This window comes from Eptatretus burgeri, chromosome 16 (genome assembly GCF_056783735.1).
Source record: "Eptatretus burgeri isolate ZD-2024b chromosome 16, Ebu_testis_v1, whole genome shotgun sequence".
Classification (NCBI taxonomy): domain Eukaryota; kingdom Metazoa; phylum Chordata; class Myxini; order Myxiniformes; family Myxinidae; genus Eptatretus; species Eptatretus burgeri.
This window is the reverse complement of record NC_140976.1, coordinates 11,590,549-11,613,928: the sequence shown is the minus strand read 5'-3', so window position 1 is coordinate 11,613,928 and position 23,380 is coordinate 11,590,549. Positions and strand designations below refer to the sequence as shown.

Sequence of the window (23,380 nt, the reverse complement as noted above, 5' to 3'; positions counted from 1 at the left end):
CAATGGTTTTAGTCATCATGCCATGTATCGTTTTTTGGCCCCATCTCTCAATCGTGAATAATCACATGAAATTTTTTTAATTCTCGTATTCAGATCCATATCTTCACCAAAATCGAATTGATTCGTCCTTGTCACATATCCAACCTCTCCACCAAATTTCATCCACATCCATCAATAACTTTTTGAGATATCCTGCAAAACAGATATCCTGTTTGTTTTGAGACAAACAAAAAAACCAAAACAGACAGACAGAGGTGAAAGCATAATCTCTATACACCTTCGGTGACGGATGTAATAAAGGAAGCTGTTTTGGTTTCCATGATCAGTTAAACATCAACGTGATGTCATCACTTTCCCCACTCCTTCAACATCCAGAACCAGAACACAAGCAGGTATTTTTAAAGGTTTAAAATATATGTTTATTTTCAATTTTAAGGAACATAAAGCAATGACAGAATCAACCAAAAATAAAAACCCTTAGAAGTGAAGATTATTTTACATTGTTTAAATTTAACGAAAAGGAAAAGATTATACAGTATTTTGAAATTGAAGCTGAGTAAAAATAATGCTTGCACCATATGTACCCGTATCAAGGGAATTAACATCACGACTCGACCTTTTTACGACACTTGAGTATGTTTCAGAATTTTATTTTGCAAACATTCAAATATGCAACGTATATACAGTTTGTTTCACTGGTGCTCCAACAACATGGCGGCGTTTCCATCCTCATCTCTGCATTGCACTGTCATTATCTTTGACTCCAAGACTGTTTTAAATTAAGCCCAGGAGTCGATAAAGACCCCTCCTCCCTCCCCCATCGAAAAAAAACCACTTGAAAAATCAACTGAAATAAAACGGAATCAAAAGCAAGTGTTGCTATTAGGAGTTCGATCATTGAAGATTTTTGCAAGCTACTTGTCGGCAAGCCATTGTTTAACATAACCAAGAGGACCAACCTTTGCAGCAGGAGTCTGAGTGCTCAGGTTAAAAATTGAGCTCATATCACATTGGATTGAACACGACAATGATGTTATCAAAATATAGTGTTCAAACGTCACCACGGTTCGGCTGAAGGTCCAACAACTGTGATGCAAATAAATTGTCAACTTCTTTTTTTTTTACTACCAATTTCAACATTTATTTATTTTGGAGGAAGGAAAGACCTTTGGATCCCATTATGTGGCTTCAAAGTATCATTTCAAAAGGGTTGAATGTCTTGGAGGGGAGGGGAGGGGAGGATTGCACTTTCGCATTTGAAACAAGGCATTTCAGCCATGAATAACACAAACCATCTTGTTTTGTTTTGTTTTCTGAGTAGGTAAGCACAATGATAACCAGGTTAAACGGAATGGTAATTGTGGGAAGCAAAGGGAATTTTAGCAACAACATACAGTGATGCTTGAAAAACAAAATTAACAAAAAGCATTATCCAGTCCAGATTTTAATTGTGATAAAATTACAAACCAAGATCAAATTCCAAGAAATATATATCTTTATATTTAATTTCATTGACGTTGAATTGCATTTCCACCAGTATAATGTACAAAACTAAATTTTAATGATTGGAGTTGTCCTAAACATCTCCAAAAAAAACTGTAAACTAAATACGACAAATGATTGAACCCAAACACAGAAGTCAGATTATTGGCAGATTACAAGTCAACATTCAAAAGTGGCCAATTTTAGCAACTTGTGCATTTCTGCCAGTTTGAAATTTACCCTCCCCCCCCCCCAAAACCAGTTTAGAGAGACAAGATGGACAGTATAAGGGATGCAAACCAGAAAGTAAGTGACTAATAAATTGAATTTTTGCCCTTGGTTGTGGTCACGGTCACCTTGACGTGCCACTCCATTCCAGACAATTAAAATAAGGGAGCCTGGAAAATGTACATTTCCTCGAAGGATTTCATCACAAAGTTAAAATCATGTTGCAACAACGATTGTCTGCATGTCTTTCATTTACAAAATAAATACAATGAATCAGGTCAATTAAGACTATCTTAATTGACAATGAATGACAATTAATAATTGATTAATAAAATAATGACAATTGACAATTAATCACTTAAGACAATTAATGAAACATTCCCTTCTTGTTGTGACACATCATCAGAACATCGAACTAGAAGATCAAGTTAAAATTTGGAATTGCTCAAACTCAAAAACAGGTGTAAAAGAGTACAAATTATGGCTGCACACTGACACCAAATCAACCACAAACCCTGGACTCCAGATTGGGTGCAAGTGGATTGTAAAAATAATGCTTGGTGAAGTTTGTGTGAGGTCGGGATGGAAAGAACAATAAAACGAGGGAAAGTCTTTGAAGAGAAGTAGAAGAGAGGTTTGAGATAAAGAAATAACAGGATTAGAAGATAGATGGGAAACAAATTAAAGAGCTAATTGAGAAAAGTAGATTCGGTTTAGTGGAACAACAGCAGCGACAAGACCACAGCCAGGGACAGCAGCATGTTGCTCGCAAAGGCTGACTGCTGACCGCTGGTAGTTGTATGATCTACCTCAGCCGTAGTAGCATTTCCACTGCTGGTTTCATGATCAGGTGTGGTTAATGTTGTCACAGATTCGCTTGGAGTTGTTGTCGCAGATTCGCTTGGAGTTGTTGTCGCAGATTCGCTTGGAGTTGTTGTCGCAGATTCGCTTGGAGTTGTTGTCCCATATCCGCTTGGAGTTGTTGGCTCAGTTGTGTCTGAAATTGTTATTGAAGATGTCAAAGAAGATCCGTCTGAAGTTGGTGATGTAGTTTCTGCAATATTACCCTGCAGAAAAGAAGAGACCCTAAATACTGAGAAGCAGCAATTTAAATATAAACCAGAAAACACGTTTAATTACAATGGCACAGCCCCTAAACCTCTCCCCACTCCCTTCCTTCCTTATATAACAGTACATAGAGATTGCTACAAACTAATCAACCATTAAACCTTCCTGATTTATGCTGCTCAACAAAACATACAACATGAATGTGCAAGTTCAATTGTGGCACAATCCATATGTAATAATAATAAAGTCAATGGAACTGCCTTCCAGAGGCTGTTCTTTCCCACCCTTCTCTCCAGGACTTCAGGCAGGCAGTGTACCGTCACGTCGTGCCATCCCCCATCCTGACCCATGATCTTTATTACCGCCATTAACCCCTCCTAACCCAACCCTCTTACTTGCCGATTTCAGTGTTTTCTCTCTCTTTCTCTCTCTTTCTCTCTCTTTCTCTCTCTTTCTCTCTCTTTCTCTCTCTTTCTCTCTCTTTCTCTCTCTTTCTCTCTCTTTCTCTCTCTTTCTCTCTCTGTCTCTCTCGTTGTCTCTTTCTGTCTCTCTCTTTCTCTTTCTGTCTCTCTCTTTCTCTTTCTGTCTCTCTCTTTCTCTTTCTGTCTCTCTCTTTCTCTTTCTGTCTCTCTCTTTCTCTTTGTGTCTCTCTCTTTCTTTTTCTCTCTCTCTCTTTCTCTTTCTGTCTCTCTCTTTCTCTTTCTGTCTCTCTCTTTCTCTTTCTGTCTCTCTCTTTCTCTTTCTGTCTCTCTCTTTGTCTTTGTGTCTCTCTCTTTCTGTTTCTGTCTCTCTCTTTCTCTTTCTGTCTCTCTCTTTCTCTTTCTGTCTCTCTCTCTTTCTCTTTCTGTCTCTCTCTCTTTCTCTTTCTGTCTCTCTCTCTTTCTCTTTCTGTCTCTCTCTTTCTCTTTCTCTTTCTCTCTTTCTCTTTCTCTCTTTCTCTTTCTCTTTCTCTCTCTCTCTTTCTCTTTCTCTCTCTCTTTCTCTTTCTCTCTCTCTCTTTCTCTTTCTCTCTCTCTCTTTCTCTTTCTCTCTCTTTCTCTCTCTTTCTTCTTCTTCCTGGTCATCTATTCCCTTGATAGTTGTGCCCAATAGTTTCCTCACTACTCACTGTCAATTTAACATTGCACTTGCATAAGCCTCTCTTTTGGAGAGAAAGTAATAATATCAATTAATTAACTACCTCACGATGCTTTAGCCCAAACATCGGGGGGAATTTTTTAATTTATTAATCATTAATGTCTCACTTGAAGTTAATGACAAAAGGTTCAGGCTCCATCACGCTGGAACCAATTTAATGAAATAGGATTTTTCCACCACTTTATCGAGAAGTTCACTTCATCAAAAGATGACGAACAGTGCATGTTGTTTAATATGACAGCAAATTCTATGATTATTTTTCGTGGCCACGATACGTGCTCTCCCTCATGAAAACATCTTACGACTGTAGTACGTGAGATGAAGAGAAGTGAATTTCTTCCACAAAATGGCTGATCGAGCAGAATCGACGATGGAAAACGTTTTACTTGACTGGTTATTATTATTATTTTTTTTTTTTACGCTGTACTATTTCTGCTTGCCCATATTTTTTAAAACCGGCAAAAAAACCTTATAAAATACGAGAAATAAGACATGTTGACATGTAAGCAGATGTTACCTTCACGGCAGAACAGAAAATTTGTAGTTTCTTGCTGCAAGCGAGATTTTAAAGTTTGTAACTAAGATGTACGTAACAATACACCGTGAAAAAAAAAAATAAGAAAAAGTTAACTTCGGAACATAGTTCAAAATGTTCAAACAAAATAATGCTCAAAATAAATGTTCAATGTTCAATAAATGAACAATGTTCAAAATAAAAACGAATTCAAAAAGATTTTGTTTTCGATAAGAATATTTGAAATTAAAAAAACTACTGACTACATTTACAAAACCAAATTTACAACATTTTCAAATCGCCGACAGACGTGCTGTTAATATGGCCTGCTTGCAAGGAATTGCCTGTCAAGGTGTATTTATTTCTCCAGGAAAGTAACCTCACTTGACTTTGGTTGAAAGTATTTTTTTTCAAACATTGACCATTTTGTTTTATCGACAAGTTCCTTCCTACCCCCCCCACCCCCCTTTTGCATTTGAAGTACCTTTTCAATGATGCTATTGGAAATAAATAAAAGGAATTGTCAAAGATGGAGGAAAAAAAAGATGGAATAAATTAAAAGGATGGAATTCCTTTTATAATCCACTTTAAAACGTTCACCAAAACAATTTTGTATTAAAAGAAAGTTCATGAATGGGAGATGAAACAATCACAAGGTCATTTACTTATTACACAAAGAGACGAAATTTTTAACCCCTTCCCTTTAATTCCCCCCAACCTCCCCCCCCCCCATTATTTTTTTTCTTCTACTCCCAACTCTTCAGAAATTCCTTCTATCCTCCTGTTCCCTTTCCTTTCCAAAATTATTTCAATCAACTGACTGCCCCGTACCCCTACAAAATTCTGATTCGACAGAAAACTCATTACTACATTCCAACAATGGATGGCGATCGTCTAAATCCTTTGCAGGTTCTGGAACCAGAAGCCTATCCAGGTTCCTCTCGATGATTCGGTCTTTGCTCTTTACTTCTTCGGGTTCCTTCTTTGTCTACCGTTTCAATAAATTGATCCATGTACACAAAACATAAAATTACCGGTAATAACTCAAAATAGATAAATAAACAACAAGGATGGGTGATCTGAACTCGCCAACCTAGTTACCCGTGGGTTGATAAAAAGAAATATCCAAAGTGTACTTACTAAAAGAGACAAAAACAAACTTTGAGGTGTTTTTTGAAGTTTCTCATAAAACTTCACAAAAGCAATAGTCGTTGAATGGCTGTGATGCAAATAACTCAAAACACCAATTTGGCAATACAACTAGTTTATGGTAAAATAGAGTGAATGGGGAAATATTACTAGTGGCTCTTTCGAGTGTGTGTGTGTGTGTGTGTGTGTGTGTGTGTGTGTGTGTGTGTGTGTGTGTGTGTGTGTGTGTGTGTGTGTGTGTGTGTGTGTGTGTGTGTGTGTGTGTGTGTGTGTGTATGCGCGCGCGTGCGCACGTGTGTGTGTATCGTTACAGGAAAAAAAACGAGAGCTTGGGTACACAAATGAGGACGCAAACGAGCCCTGGTGGAATGTCATTTAATGAAGCATTACCTGGCATGCGGAGTGAATAATATTAACAGCTTAAAAAAACAAACCCCTAAAAACAAATAATAAATTGGGATTTTGATGTTATCACATCGAAAATAAAATAAACAGTAAACACTCAATCGTTCTACAAGTCACCAATATCATAATCGCACGCATTATTAGCACCCGACTGCGCACATCGGGACTCGAACCAACAATGACCATTCCTCAAATATCACAATTAACAACTCCTTAGATCAGCTAGAAAAAGGTCCAGAAAATGATCCCAGTGGGCAAAGAGAAGAAAAGAAGAAAAGTTCGCACATTAATCAAAACTAAAACAAGTCACCGATTCTCAATGTCCAAAGAGCACCAAATTGAATCAGCGAAATGTCCAATATTGCGTTACCTGCATGTTGCTGAGCAACAGTACGAGGACGAGAGAAACGGCCACAGGGATGCTGTTCATGGTTTCGGATCTCGGAGCACGACTCACAAGGTACGAAGATTCTCAAATGTGTTCAAACAAAAAGGATCGATGTTGATCGTCCGGATGACCCCCCCTTTTATATATTTTAAGTGGGCGGACTCTTCGGCTCCACCTCTTCCCTTCATTTCGTTTGCTGAAGGATGAAAGTCTCACCAGGAATGCAAGAGCTTAGAATGTCGTATGTTCTACGTCACTCCACTTAATCCCTGCGTGACATGTACAGTGTTGTGCAGGGTGGTGATTGTGGTGGAACAAACATAACTTACAGGAACATCTTGATTCTTACACTGGCGTCATCCATAAAATTGGCTGCTTCGTTTCAGTCCCTTGAAACAATGACGTTTCACTGCTGACTCTCCCTAATAATGTTTCAAGGACATATCATCAATTTTAAATTCTGCTCCCGGCAGGTTCAGACGGCTGCCTCTCACTCCAGCATTATTAGCAGAATCTATTGTTGGAGTGCAACGCCTTGCACCACCTAGATATTATGGACAGCGTGCAACAAGCACAGCCCGCACGTGCCATGAACATGTTATTCACTCCAACAGCAAAGGCTCAAATGGACTTCCCTGTAAAACTCTCTCAGCTCAGGTTTATTGGCCATGTACGGACGAGCACTGTCACTCCCCGCAACACTATTTGTCCGGTGTGTTCATTATTTTGACTTTTACTTATTTCGGTTGTGATATGCCAATTGCTATAATGCAGCTCACCTGTACAGTGTACATACAAAGTGTGACCTTAACATTGCTGAAGACATCATCTCGGGTAAATTAAAATATTTGAAAACTCATAGTTTCTTGAAATGCTGGAAACCCCATTGCTTTAGTGGGCCTCACCTTCTGCCCCAGCCCTCCGGCCGTCCTTTCCGCAAGGCGTGACACTCCTTCACGCCGCGAGGCAAGACACTTACTTCTTTTGCTTCACAACACAAGCTCTTACAGAATACAAGGTTTGAACCCTTTTGTAATTTTTTCCAAGTGACATATACCGGGTGAAGTCACAGTGGAAGTTGACAAAGTGCTTAATGAATGAATGAAGAGTGTCTGGCATTGATTTAATGTGCAAGCTGGGTAGAGGCGCATGGAAGAGCTAAACGACAAAGGACAGCGGGTTCGCAAACGATCAAAAGTTTTGGGTGGGGAGGGTATAAGGCAGCTGGACATACACAAGAAGGAAGGTCACAAAAATGAGTAGCGATGGCTTGGAGAGAACCAGAATGAAAAAAATGGATGATTAAATTAATTGGTGACAAAGCCCGCATTTGAAAAAAAGAGGCATTAACTGAGGAGTGTACTGTATGTGGAAGAAAGAGGTAAGGAGGAAATCAGTCGTTTCAGGTGAGAAAAGAGAAGAAGAAAAAGACACCTAATCAATCCATCAAATAATTTGTAATTTGAAACAAAGAATGGTTTGTGCTGCTTTTTCGTTGACATAATGCGAGTTAGTGGTTAAAGTATCGCAGTATCTATACTCTTGCGAAATAGGATGGGCAATGTTGTGCTTGCTTCACATCACTATTATACAGGTGTGTGTGTGTGTGTGTGTGTGTGTGTGTGTGTGTGTGTGTGTGTGTGTGTGTGTGTGTGTGTGTGTGTGTGTGTGTGTGTGTGTGTGTGTGTGTGTGTGTGTGTGTGTGTAGGTGCAGACGTGCAGGAAGAGGAATCCCGATATCGTGACCACAAGGTTGGTGAAAACCCTATGTAGCTCAGTTATCTCTCAAGGAATTTGCTAAGCCCCCAAAGGTGTTGATCAACGGAATCTCCGTTCCATCCACAATGGGGAAATATCCACTATTGAGCATTGTGAAGAGCTCGAGTCATACACATCAAAAGGAATCTCAAGGTGTTAGAAGAGGCCGTTTGTCCCATCAAGACTGCAATACATCACCGACACAGTCTGCACCTCCAGCCCCCTAAAGCGAGCCAATTCATCACCAAGAAGATAAAAAGGACACCAGACAAATCAATGCGGAGGAACAACACGCGGAATGGAATGAAGCAGTCTGTGCTCAGCACAAACAGTGGGGACAATACACTTAAACAACTACATGCCTCTATGACAGCAGGGAAAAGATACAAGGTTTAAAAAATATTATTTATTTATTTTTGGCAAGGGGAGGGAGGATGGGGTGGGAATTTATTTATTTATTTCAACACTGCAATTTATAATAAATAATCATGACAGTATAGTGTCTAATTTGTACCAAACATCTATACTGGACATCAGAACCGACCAACCATTCTTAATGTTTGACTTTTCAAGGTGCCAAACGAATTCATTCACAAAATTCTTAACTTCGTCTACCCTTTGTATGGCTTCTGTAATTAACCGACTCCATATAGTATTGCAGCAAGCCTGTGTATAAAACAAACCAACCTATAAAAGTTAAACAATGTACGTACAACTTTACATGATATTCCCAAGAACAGCATCAAGCAAGAGATTGCTCGACCATGAGACCTTCACAAATTCTGTTCTTGTTTGATCAGTGATTGTGTGTCCCGTACTTCGGATTCTCCATTTTCCAACAAACTCCATTTTTGAAAACTGAACATTGAGTGTCCCAACTGGAATAAGAGAAAGACTCGTTATAACATACAAGTATTTGTAATCATCAACTTGTGCAAGTTAAATAACTCGGCGATGACGCACGCAATCATTACAATCTCTTGTTTTTAGTTTTTATTTTAAAAATAATAACCCATTGAACGTCAAAATTAATATTATGACCAACAAGGTATTTTTATTTATTTATTTCAATCTCTCCTCTGTGCTTCTTCATTTATGCAACCCAAAATAACTCGAATATTATGAGCGGGAGGTGCGAGTCACTGTGTGAAGACTTTTCTTTCATTTCAATACATTTCCACCCGCCTTGACCGATCTCCACCAAATGTTGCATACTTACTGGGGGATTGTACTGCAGGGTCAGGTCATGGGCATAATCTACCAACCCACTACACACACTAGTAAATTATCTGTATGTATGAGTGTGAAGGACTGAAAACCAGAGAAAAATTAGAAGGGCACTCGGTGGAGCGCGTGGACCTCCACCACGTAATGCCTGATCCATGAGAACATATCGGGCACAATCAATACATTGTTGACATATCATGTTATACAGAACTATATCGTTTGTTCACAATGTATTCCAGACGATTAGTGTGAATTTTCATGACAATCCGACCATAACCCTAGGAGGAGTAGCATTTGGCACGAAGGCACCTCCAGCTCTCGCATATTATCGATTTTTGCACTCATTGACCTTTGACCCCTGACCTAAGCGAAATCGGTCAATATGGCCTGAGGCAAAGTTTTAGTACTGATTGAGTACCATGAACCTGCAAAGTTTCATTCATATCGATGCACTCACCTGGTTACTCGGGGGCCTTCAATTTTCGCGCATACCCTAATTGTAGGGTGCGCTGCGGGTAAAGTATTCCATATATCACAAAAACCAGAATATATTTGATAGAGCATCACCTGTAGATCATTCGTGCCAAATTTCATAACCCTACGTGGAATAATGGCTTTCGGAATTGATTTCGCGTGAACGGTACGGATTTTGAAGGTTTTTCGGTTGTTGCTAGGGAACCAAAGCGTCCCTAGCAACCATCACAATTTCCAAAGCCCTAGGTCATAAGATGTACCTACCACCCGAATTTGGTCAAAATCCGCCCACGTTTACTACCAATTATGCTGATGACAAACGAACAAACATCCAAACAAACAGACAGAATTACTGACAATAAGGGTCACCTATTTCGGCGACCCAACAGACAAACAGAAAGGGGTGAAAACATAACCTCCTTCACCTTAGGTAACTCGAGGGTTTATAGAACACGACACTCCTTACAGTGTTCACATATATACAGTACTTCAATTGTAATAAAATAATGATTTCAAAGATCGTTTTTAAAAATCTGGAAGTTGAGTGTGACTGAGGCAGTCTTATACACCACCCTTATATTGTTGCGGAGCCTGGCGTCAGTTGCGAGCACGACCGCTAGGTGGAGCAGTAGGGTCGACTCTACCGAACACCCGAAATCTAGATCGTACCTTTCGGAAAACTCCGAGGGCACGGGTCCCTTACAGGACCGTGAATCGTCAATAAATAAACCATGTGGTACAGGGTTATTTGCCAAACTTCAAAATACCTAGAGGCCCACGTGGCGAACTACCGAGTATTCACACCCTCAACGGAGCTCGAATGGGACGAGTCATTTCCGTGCTCGACCCGTGCGTAACCCGAACGGATGGTTACCGAGGTCCCGTCGGTCCAAATGCACACAACTCCGGCAACAACGGCCTTCTTTAATTCCCATTAGACCCAGGGGATGGATTCTAACTAGAAACACACACTTACCGATATAACTGAGCTACGGGGACCTGAATGTTAAATGCAGTAAGTTTCCAGATTCGCAACAATATATTATACACTGTAATAAGATGCCGTTTAGTCGCAGTGTAGTATATGGAGGCTCTATTGACCACCATTTAATACAGCGTCAATCGGCATCATACAAAGTCATATCGACAGCCTCATCTTCACCGCGACACTCTCCCCTCACACATGCCATGCCCTCTCTTGCTATATATCGATATGTAGCATGGTTCTTGGAAGCATTATGAAGGAAATTTGTGTTCTACAGTGTTCAAATATATAATTAAATTAATTTACATCCCCACTGTGAAGCATGGTGGTGGCAGCATCATGTTGTGGGGATGTTTCTCATCATCAGGGACTTGGGCACTTGTTAGGATTTTTTTTTATTTTTTTTTTTATTTTTTTATTTTTTATTTATTTATTTTTTTTTTTTTTGTATACCTTGGTCGAGGCTCGTATGAGAGCTAACACACAACTCACAGCAAGGAGGCATGAGACAAGAGGGGCGGGAGTGGAAGGGACAAAACATTGGGGAACAGACACAGGTGAACTGTGGAAGGGAGAGGGATGGGGATGGGACGGGGAACATGGCGAGGGGAAGATGGACATTAAAGGGACTTTCAGGAAGGAAAGCAGGAGAATTGAAGGAAGTGGGCTTGGGTGGATTATCGGGGGTAGAAAAGTTCGAGGATTTGGATGGGGGAAGATAAGAGGTGGTGGTGAACAGCTGTTTTGAAAGCCTGGAGGGAAGAATGGGAAAGAATAGAGTGAGGAAGTTTATTCCAAAGGCGGGAAAAAAGAGGAATGAAAGAGTGAAGATGAGCAGTGATTCGTGATTTTGGTAGTTTTACCAGAAGGGGGTTGTTGGCGGACCTCGAGCGCCCTGTGGAAATGTGGTTGGGACAAATCACAGAGAGAGCAGGGGGGCAAGGCTGAGAGGAGTCGGTAGAAGACAGAAAGACCACCGACCAACCTGCGGTGATTGAGTGAGAGGCCCAAAGACTCAGCTTCATTGCGGGAGATGCCAATGATCTTAAAAGCCCTGGTTTCGACAGCGTGAAGTCGAGAAAGGTGGGAGGCAGGAGCACCAGCCCAGAGGGGAGAGCAGTACTCCATCAGGCTACGGACAAAAGCTTTGTAAGTGGTCAGGAGCTCAAGAGGGCCGAGGAAGGACTTTGCACGACGGAGGATTCCCAGTCGGCGACTGGCTTTTGAGGCAAGGTTGGAAATGTGACTTTCCCAGGAAAGGTCATGGCAGATAGTGAGACCCAGAAGCTTGAAAGAAAAGACTTCTTCCAGAGGATTGTTGAGAAAGTGGATGGGGGTTTTGTAAAACGGTCCTTTCGAAGAGACATAGTGAGAGTGTGAGATTTGTCTGGATTGAAAGACATGTTCCACGTGTTGGACCAGTTTGTGATTTTATCCAGATCTGCAGTGAGCGAAGAAGCTGCTGCTTGCCGGTCTGAGGGATGACAGATGGTACGGCAGAGGGTTGAGTCATCGGCAAAGAGAAATAGAGGATTTTCCAGAGAGTCCGAGAGATCATTGATGAAAACCAGAAAAAGAACAGGGCCCAGAACGCTACCTTGAGGAACTCCAGCCTGCACAGGAAGAGGGGATGAAAGAACTCCATTTAGGGCCACACGTTGACTGCGACAGGAGAGGAAGTCTGCGAGCCATGAGTGGAGATGGCCTTGAATACCATGGGAAGAGAGTTTGGTGAGTAGGGCAGGGTGCCAGACTGTGTCAAAAGCACGTGATATGTCCAGGGATACGGCTCGGATTTCCTGTCTGGCATTGAGGACCTCCATCCATTGATGGGAGAGCAGTAGCAGCATATCTAGGGTAGAGTGACCTGGTCTGAAACCAAATTGATGATTGGAAATCAAGCCATTGGAGAAGAGGAAGGATTTCATGTCTGAAGCGATGATGGATTCCATAACCTTGCTGATGATTGGGAGAAGGCTGATTGGTCTATAGTTACAGGGATCTGTTTTTGCACCTTTTTTATGCAGGGCAGTGATGTTAGCAGATTTCCAAGCAGATGGCAGATGACCTTGGGAAAATGAGAGGGTGAATAGAACAGAGAGAGGGTGAGCAAGAGCAGAAGAGCAGGCTTTGAGGACACGTGGGCTGATGCCGTCTGGACCGGTTGCAGAATCTGACTCGAGGTTTGAAAGCAAGCTCTCCACCTTGTCAGGAGAAAAGGATACAGAGTCCAGGGACAGTTGGGTGCGACTGGGTAAAGTGGGTAGAGATAGTGATGGGTTTGGGACACAAGATTTAGCTGCAAACACCGAGTTTAGACATTCAGCTTTATCACGTGTGGAATCAGCAGTGCGGCCATTTGAGGTAAGGGAGGGGATGGAGGGGGAACATACACCAGAAACAGATTTGATTAAACGCCACCAGGATTTTGAGGAGGGAGAGAGGTTTGAGAGTTCAGACTTGAGATGAGAAAGATGTTGTTTTCTGGCTCTCCTGAGGGTAGCTACACACTTGTTCCGAGCTTTGTGGAAAGAACTGAGATTGCCCTCAGTTGGGTTTGCTTTCCATGAGGCAAAGGCAAGTTGTTTCAGGACAACTGCCTCGCCACAAGCTTCAGTAAACCAAGGGCGGGAGGAAGGGTAAGACAACTGAACACGAGAGGGGATAAATCTGTGCATGAGGGAGAGCAAGTTTCTTTGAAAGAATTCCCAGGATGAGTTGATGTTTGAGAAAGTAGTGATAGGAGACCAGTCTGTAAGTTTGATGGCTGCTCGGAGACCCTGCCAGTCGGCTTGAGTGAAATGCCAGACTCGACGGCGGTGAGGTGGTTCTCTGATAACAGCCAGAGAGATGTCCACTTTAACAAGGACGTGGTCAGAAGAACCAATTGGAGCGAAGGAAGAGCAGCAGATATTGTCAGGGAAATTTGTCAAAATCAGATCCAGAAGAGATGGAGTACCATTGGTTGAGATCCGGGTCGGGAAGTTGACCGATTGAGTCAGTCCCAATGAGTCACAGAAAGCTTTTGCTGATGTCCCATGGCAGGTGAGAGAGGTACCCACACCTAGCCAACTGGCGTGATGACAATTGAAGTCGCCACATAAGAGGAAGAGAGAGTTTGGATGAGAAGATAGAAGATGGTCCATGTTTTCGGAGAGTGAGGTGTAGATGGAGTCATCACTGTTCGGTGGACGGTACAGTACACATATAAACATGAGGTGGGAGTGGAGGGGAAGCCGAAGCCAGAGGTATTCCTGGGGGTGTGGGGGAGTGAGAGCAGTGCAGGGAGAGTGAGGAATAGAGTCTTTGATGAAGAGAGCAACACCTCCACCAGGACGAGGCTCAGGTCTGTCATACCGTAAGAGGGAGTAACCAGGGAGAGATACTTGGGAGTCAGACACGTCTTGGGAGAGGAAAGTTTCTGTTAGGCAGATAATGTCTGGTTTGTCAGTGGCAACCTGCATGGAAAGATCTGAAAGGTTTGAGCGAAGGCCCCGGATATTTGAGGTCCACACTTTTAATGAAGAGGTAGGGGAGGAGGCTTTGGGTGCAGGAGGTGGAGGGGCGGGGGAGGGTAGGACGAGGGACGAGGGGGAGGTAAGGAGGGTTGCTGAAGGAGTGTGGGGTATTGCAGAATAGCGAGGGGAGGGGGCCGAATGAGGAGGAGAAAAGGCTCTGTGGTGCTGGGAGAGAGGGGGACAAGAGACAAGGAAGATGGCAGTTGAGTATTTGAGGAGGTGGAGTGAAGAGATGGAGGTGAGAGGGCAGTGGAGGGAGGCAGGTTGGTGGATGAGAGGGGGGCAACTTAGAGAAGGAAGAGTGAGGGGGATGAAAGGTGGCAGAAAGGTGAGGGGGGAATTTTTGAAAGAGGTGAGAGGGAGGCTTGGAGGGAGAAGAGAGGGATGGTTGCTTTGAGAGTGAGAGTGAGGGGTGAGGGGGGTGAGTTGGCACTGAAGTTGGAAAAAAAGAATGGTTGATGGAAAGCGAGCATCCATGGCAAACTGTGGTTTTTAAGTTTTAGGTCAGAGATGCGATTTAACACAATTCTTGATGGATGCAATGAAGGCGAATTCAGAGCATGGAGAGAAGAAGCGCTGTAATAGTTGGATTTTTTAGGCAAGGAATGAAGGAGAGGTCGAAATGAAAGCAGTCTGTTGAAATAGCAGAAGAGTAGTGCATTGTGAAACAGTAAAGAGTACCACATGTGTGAGAGAGGAAGATGAAGCATCATAAGATCGTTTTTGTTGTTAATATTAATGTATGAGAGAGTTCAACAGATTAGGTCATGGAAAATGTAAAAAAAAAAAATAAAAAAATAAAAAAATCGAGGAAGACGAGGAGGAAGTTAAGAGGAAGAAGAAGTAGCAGAATCGGGAGAAGGTGAGCATGTTGTTGTTGTTGTTGGGTATATTATTTTATTTTATTTTTTTTTTTGAGATAAGAAAGAGATTAGTTGGGAGAATGGGGGATGTTTGGAAAGTGGGGAGGATGAAAATTGAAGGTAATGGGGAGGATAGAAATTGAAGGTAATGGGGAGAAAAAAACAAACAAACAAAAAAAAAACGATCGAACACCAAGTGGAACCGGTAGGCCTCAAGCCTAGGACTAGGCCTCAAACACCAGGTAAGAACGTCGACATAAATACTCACAAAATAGCACGATTTTTGAAACAAAACCGAACTAGGAACACACATTAACATGTAGGTGAGAAAATTAAACAGTTAAAACGGGACAAATAACAACCGGAACTTAACTTTGAGAATGTCAGCAGGGAGCCCCGAAGGAGACCTCTTGCCGCTCAAAACCGGAACCGGAAGTCTCTAGATAGAAGGATAGAAGGATAGAAGGGAAAATGGATGGAGCAAAATACAGAAAAATCCTGGAGGAAAACCTGCTGCCCTCTGCAAGAAAGCTGAAATTGGGACGCAAGTTTATCTTTCAACATGCCAACGACCCGAAGCACACAGCCAAAGCTACGTTGGAGTGGCTCAGGAACAAAAAGATAAATGTCCTTGAGTGGCCCAGTCAGAGCCCCGACTGAAATCAAATCGAAAATCTGTGGCATGAGTTGAAGATTGCTGTCTATCAACGCTCCCAGACAACTTGACTGAGCTTGAACAGTTTTGTACAGAAGAATGGGAACATATTGCCCAATCAAGGTGTTCAAAGTTGGTCGAGACCTAACCCAACAGACTCACAGCTGTAATTCCTGCCAAAGGTGCTTCCACCAAGTATTAACTCAGGGGGGTGGACACTTATCCAACCAAGATATTCCAGCTTTGTACTTTTAATTAATTTTCTGAAATTTGTAGAATTTGTTTTTCACTTGGAAGTTGTGGGTTACGATGTATAAATAAAGGTGGGAAAAGGTCTAATTTAATGCAATTTCATTCCAGGCTATAAGGCAACAAAAGGTGAAAATTTTGAAAGGGGGTGTCGACTTTGAATAGGCACAGTATTTACTCTACAAATATGTTGGTATGGTTAAAGAAATGACCCCCATATGTATTCAGAGACACGTAGGATTTTTCCCCAGAGATTTGATGTGAGATAGATTGCCTACCTTTTATGTACAGGGACTTTGGATGCGTAGTGAGTTGGAATGTTCAAGATGTCTTTCATCCCTCCATCTATCATTCCAACTTTTGATCCTTCCTTGGCTCCAGCTGTCCATCCATCGCTGGTCCCTCACCATGTTCGCTTTCAAACACTGGATAGCTTCTCACCTGAATCCACTCGTTTGTTCCTCAATCTAAAATCCCTCCCTCCTTTTCCATTCTACATCCAAACCATCCCCCCTGTCATGAGTCCACACGTCATGAATCACTTATTCGTTCGATACAATAGACCTGAATTATGCTGTTAACTCGGACAAAAGATTCATAATCGGATGTGGAATTAAATAGACCTTTCTTAGCACTGCCTGCAAAAACCCCCATTTGGACACAATAATGACTATCATTGGAGCTCAAGAATAGTTAACGCTGCCGCTGACGTCATCATGCATGTGTGTTCAACGGAAAGTCATCCATTTCACGGACACCAACAACTCCACATCCTTTCACAGTGGTTGTAAAAGAACAGATCAAGTTTGACCTCTTTCGCGTGAGGATATACAAAAAGAGTGGATCAAGTGGTTGCAGAAAACCCTGAACAGTTATACCTGCAGACAGAGCAGATCAGTTTGACCTCCATAGGAGAGTGGATGTGCAAATGAGTGAATCAAGTTGGTTGTGAGAGCAGATGGTTTTAACCTGAACAAGAGACATTCAAGCAGCCTTTACACACGTGGATGGCAAGCGCTCTCGTCCACCACACGTCTTGTTCCAACATTTTAATCCATTGCGCATCTCAATCTGCCAAGAGTTCGATACTCCACTCGCCCCATCTACCGGGAGGTTTTGTCTCGTGGTGCTCATCCGGTCCACCACACATCGCCTGCCAGGAGTGCTTTCGACTCTTCACCTGCAGGAGTGCTCTCGATTAATTTTATCTGCCAGGAATGGTCTCGCCTCTGCTCGACTTGTCTCATATGCCAGAACTTTTGAATCGTCTCACTCTCGTCCATCAAGTTCTCCTTACTATGAGTCCTTTGGCCAAGCCTGCGCTCACTTCTGCCTGCTCGGACCGTGAGAGCCACCAAGTGGAAGCTTGCACGCTGCACAGGTCTGCACACGGTACGAGCTTACACACATTTGTGTAAGGTGAGGAGCCATACCCATGCTCCGCTCTGCACTCCATCTCTCTGTTTTTCATTGCATGCCCGCGAGCTACTGGCGGCCCTGAGTGTCCTAAAGTGCAGCTCCCTGTCGTGCAGCCGATAATACACAAATGTGAAAATACCCTATCATAATCCCCCATAAATGCTATCAAATTAACCCAATGGTTTCAAATGAGTGTTCCAACACGAAGCATAAAAGCAACATAACTGCATCAGGAGATGGCAGTATACAAACAATGGTGCTTGCAGCCCAGTTAACCACACGAAGAAGAGTACGTGGACGCGGGGCCTAATAGCAGCCATTATGGAGTCCTGCAGTTGGTGTGGCAGCTCTCACACTGACGTCTTATCAGTAAAAGTGGCTCCCCCTCTAAAACATAGTGAAGATCACTACTCTATCTACTCTCTTCTTCCTCTCTACATTTCCCCGGGATGATTGATGGCTATGTCCTGTCTCTAGCATAAATAAGACTGTGTAAGTTGGCTCTCTAAGCGTTAAGAGCAATTACTGTTCTCTTGTGCATTTTCATTGTGATTTCAGTACATCCATTGTACCTCATGATTGCTGATGGAATAAACCTTGTTGTGCTTGTTGAATAAATGTGCTTGTTAAACCTTTCCAGCCTGCTTGCTTTTGCCATTTCCGCCATTGGTCCGATATCGTGTGTAAGTTTAGTTCGACAGGAAGTTTTGCCCCACTGATTGGCTCCTTGATTAGCCAACAGCCATCCATGGTTTATCAGCCGTACATGATAAATAGGCGGGTGGCTGTTAATGGCGTGACCCCTAATTAGGGTTGCCGTGCCAAGGGTAAGGTAACGTTTAACCAAGGAACGAAAACCCTGCTAGGCTCGGTGAAGATAATTAACAGGCTTATGTAATTATCCTTTATCAAGGCTTTATCCTTGGTTAGCCTGTTGCTCAGCCCACTTTCCCTCACAGGGATCTTAATCCGCCATTTTTTTTTTTGGCCGACTGAAAAAGCCTTGATGATTTTCCACTGTGACCTCTCTCTCACAGACTAATTGAAGTATATCATCAAAATATGATTTAGTTTTGAGGATTGGATCTCATGGATTAAATAACTATCGAAATCTAGAGTGAAATCTGGAAATGTTAAGAAATTAGTGATGTTTTTGTTTTTGTGGGTTTCTCCCTTTCCAATCATCTTGTTTTCGCTTGCCTTGCCAACCGTTCCTTATCAACCGTTTTGTTGTTGGTTCAGTGGTTCGAACTCTGGCCGAGCCAGACCAAAGACTTCAAGAAGGGTACGTGCTGCTTCCTTGGTTGACTCAGCATTTAAAGGATAGAGAATGAACAAACAATGATGTGAAGGTAATGGCAAACCACCCAGTATAACCCTTGCCAAGAAGCTGCTTTGGCAGCACCAAGGCTCTGTAAGAGTATCTTCTTCTTCTTTGTTTGCCTCAATTAGTCCTTGGCTATTCTTGTAGATTCTTATAGATTCTTGTAGACTCAATTCTTGTAGAGTTGGCCAGGGGAAGCTTGGCCCAAGTATTTCACTAACCAGCTGGCCAGACCTGCCATTCGACTATCCAGCATTTTCATTAACCAGCATTTGGAATTTGGCCATGTTGACAGCGACAGCTGGCAGACTCTTTGCGAAGGACACCGTGGGATATTTGATATCCACCAACTAATGCAGCCAGACAGGATGCCAGTTTAACCTCCATCGGAGGGATGGCACACACATTGATGAATCACCCTGCCTGTGAAACACTGGGATGACAGTTTATAGCTGGGTCGGGATTCAAACCCAGGCTGGACAGCTTGCAGGCGAATATGGTCCTGTACATTGAAATCCATGAGGTGACGGGGGGGGGGGGGGGGGGTAACGCTCGACTCGAGGTAAACGTAAACCCACAATCTAGGTAACCCTCCCCCCTCCACTCATGTCCCCAAACCAAATGCAAGTCAAATCACCCCACCTCCACCTTTTCCCCTCAAGTATTTGTCATAACTTTGTTATGTTTTTGTTGCCAACTTGTTGATACACCATACCAGGGGGTTTAAACAGTCATTTTCTCATTATTCGTAAAAGCACATAGCTGCCAATCATACACCACATGACAAACGCGACTGCCAAATAACATGAATTGTGCATTTGTCATTTTCGCATCAAAAAATGCATTGCATATTTGCGAATTATGCTCTCACACTTTCAAGGTTATTTCTTACTGTGAGGGTGGTGCTTCGATCTACAGACATGCAAGACGGGAAAGAATAAAATATGAAATAAGTAAATAATTAGACAGGTACTTTTTAAACTTAATAAAACGTTTGAAAATAAATGAAAAAGGTTATTAAAACCACACTTTTTAAAACTAATGACCATTCACACAAAATATCCTCTAAAAAAACATGTTAAAGTAATCATGGTATCAACAGAGAAAAGTATAACAACTTTTGCAATTAGCATAAAAAAACAAATTTTTCATTTTGCATAAAAAAAACTTTCAATTAGCATAAACTTTTTCAATTAACATTAAAAAAAACTTTTTCAACTTGCATAAAAAACAACTTTTTCAATTAACATAAACTTTTTCAATTGACATTAAAAAAAAAACTTTTTCAATTTGCATTAAAAAAAACCTATTCAATTTGCATAAAAAACAACTTTTTCAATGAGCATTGAAAAACTAATGCATTAAACATTAAACTAAAAACATTTAAAAAAATAAAATAAAATAAAAAAACTAAAAACTAAAAAAACCTAATGACCATTCACACAAAATATCCTCTAAAAAAACATGTTAATGTAATCATGGTATCAACAGAGAAAAGTATAACAACTTTTTCAATTAACATAAAAAACAACTTTTTCAATTAACATTAAAAAAATTTTTTCAATTTGCATAAAAAACAACCTATTCAATTTGCATAAAAAACAACTTTTTCAATGAGCATAAAAAACAACTTTTTCATTTAGCATAAGAGGAGGAGAATACAAAAAACTTTCAATTAGCATTAAAAAAACTTAAATTTGCATAAAAAACAATTTTGTCAATTAGCATAAAAAACAACCTATTCAATTTGCATAAACACAACTTTTTCAATTAGCATAAAAACAACTTTTTCAATTAGCATAAACTTTTTCAATTAACATTTAAAAAAAAACTTTTCAATTAGCATAAAAAACAACTTTTTCAATTTGCATTAAAAACTTTTTCATTTCACATAAAAAACTTTGAATCAGCATAAACTTTTTGAATTAACATAAAAAACAACTTTTTCAATTAGCATTAAAAAAAAAAACCTATCAATTTGCATAAAAACAACTTTTTCAACTAGCATAAACTTTTTCAATTAACATTTAAAAAAACAACTTTTTCAATTGGCATAAAAAACAACTTATTCTGCAACACCCCCCCCCCCAAAAAAAACAGCAGAAATGTTGAAGGTTGTGGAATTAATGGCCAGTGTGATGACAATGATGTGAACACGTGATAACCCGCATATTAAAAACAAACAATGGTTCAATCCCTCCATCAATTTTTTGTGAACATTCCTGACCAGTTAAAATCTGTGATATCAAGATGGCTTCTTGACATAGTTCTAGAGCTCACCTCAATTTTAAACAGCTCACAAAACCAGTCATATAGACTGAGAAATGTCTATCATGTTGTGCTTATATTGCGAAAAGTGCAACATAAAGGTTCCATGGACATTACCGTTGGGCAGGAAACCCAAAGTTGTCTCATCTTGTGATGTTTAATAATTGTTTTGGAATTCTTCTTCTATCGAATGCAATACTTTGCTGCTGATGGCATCATTACTACTTAGCAGGCACGAGTACCCTTGGCGGCCTATCTTCGGTGTGGGCAATGTGCTGCGGCTCATGTTTAGTATCCAGCCGCGGGGTTATTAAAACATCCGTTTGTCTGTCCATGCTCTCTCCTTTTTAAATTGTGAGTGTCAAGCAAGGAAGCAGCATGCACCATTTATGAAGTCTTTGGTATGACTCGGTCAGGGTCGGATTCGAACCATCGACCTCCCAGACAAAGAACAGACAGAGCATACGCTCGAAGCATTACACCATTGTGTCTCGTAACCATTATGTCACCAAATCCAAATGCAACTTGCTTACTCTTTGTCAAAATTGACCGATCTTAAACATACACCACTTAATGCAAGCAGACAGGTCCCCAGTTGAACGTCCATCATCTTGTAATGCAACACCACACCTGTGAAACACCAGTCTGACAGTTTTCGTTGAATTGAGAAGCGAACTCAACTATTTAGCTAAGCAGATGGGAAGTGGCCAAAGGCGAAGGACAGACTGAAGAGAGGAGGCAAAGAAGCAAGAGCAGCAGAGTGGGATTTGTGAGCACAGGTACCGATTCCATCTGGGCCTATTGCCATCCAAGCTTGAGTCTGCACTGAACTTTCTCTACCTTTTTGGATGTGAATGACACAGAGTCCAGTGATGGCTGCGAGTGAATCAGGTGGTGGAGCCATGCAGTGCAAGATGGGGTTGGTCTGCAAGATTTTAAGGCAAACAGTATGTTGAAACATTTGGTCTTGTCTCACGAGCATAAGAGGAGGAGAATACATCAGAGTCCAACACGATAAGGCACCACGAGGACTTTGTGTTGAGAAAGGAGAGTATTTCGATAACATTAGCAAGGTGTTGTTTACGAGCTGTACAGGGTGGCCACAATGTCTTATCACCCCTTGTAAAAATTATGACATTGCCTTTTATTATATCAGCTGACAACACTACAAGTTATACCACATACATTTGCGGTACTATTTTTACTTTGTTATACATTTTACAGCATATGACACAAGCCTGAAGTGTCCAGTGGATCCATTTGTGCTCCATCATTGTCATATTACAGAGAATAAATTTGACATGAACCCAGACACTGACAACAATCCATTGTTCAATGGTGTAATTGCTTGTATCACCCATGGTTAGGTTCAATCAATCTGAAAAAAGGGAAAAAGGGAACGGATTAACATTCTGCACACAAAGGCAATGTCACAGTTTTTACAAGGGGTAACAAAACATTGTGGCCATCCTGTAGTATGGCAACAATGTTCACCCCTCTTTCCCCCCCCCCCTCTCCATCCCTCCTCACTGCCCCTGGGCTGTCCCCATTTCTAGAAAAAAATTAAGAAACGACTTCTTGTTTTTGCTTTTTTGGAAGAATGAACATTGTTGTTATACTAATTAAGCATCGTTGAGTTTAGTTGAATAACATCAAAGCTCGAGCATAATTGCTCTTCCGATTATTATTTTAAGGCACGGTGTAAAATTTCGTGTTCAAAAGAACCTTTTAGTTCTCATTGTTTGTGACAAATGGGAGTTCATTCCTATCATATTTAGAATGCCATGGTACTTTAAATCACCCATTCCACTTCGCATAACTCAAGTGCTTTTTTATGTTTGTGATGAGTGGTCAATAGAAAAGAAGAATTCACATGTATGCAAAACTGGGTGTGTACAGAACTGGGTGTGTCCAGAACTGGGTGTGTACAGAAGTGGGCCATCTGTCACTCATTGTGTGAAGGGTAGTTACTGCAAACAGTATATCAAACAGCAAATACAAGGATGTACAAATATAGTTGGTTGCTTTGTTAGTTGTTAAACAGGTTTGGACCTGGAAACTATTCAAGTGCGACATCATCAAGGCATTCAGATAAAATATTTAACCTCCTCCATACACATACATTTGATGCTTCAAGAATATATGCTTTCATTTAATGATATTATCATGTTCTTTTTGTGAAAGATATCTTACATTATCACTGGACTTTTTATTTCTCTCTCTCTCTCTCTCTCTCTCTCTCTCTCTCTCTCTCTCTCTCTCTCTCTCT

At 41.2% G+C, this 23,380-nt stretch overlaps 1 protein-coding gene and 1 long non-coding RNA gene across 2 annotated transcripts in view; one reads left to right on the top strand and one right to left on the bottom strand.

The window, feature by feature from the left end:
- Positions 1-634: 634 nt before the first annotated feature.
- Positions 635-6,913, bottom strand: LOC147010518 (uncharacterized). The gene is made up of 2 exons (XR_015052352.1): positions 6,354-6,913; positions 635-2,777 (listed from the first exon to the last, which is right to left on the bottom strand). It is a non-coding gene; the product is annotated as an uncharacterized LOC147010518 (long non-coding RNA).
- Positions 6,914-7,337: 424 nt separating this feature from the next.
- TEX11 (testis expressed 11) overlaps positions 7,338-23,380 on the top strand; it is a 136,903-nt gene continuing 120,860 nt past the window's right edge. Inside the window, exon 1 of the mRNA XM_085859400.1 lies at positions 7,338-7,389. The gene's annotated coding sequence lies outside the window, so the exon portion shown is untranslated. The remainder of the gene's footprint in view (positions 7,390-23,380) is intronic.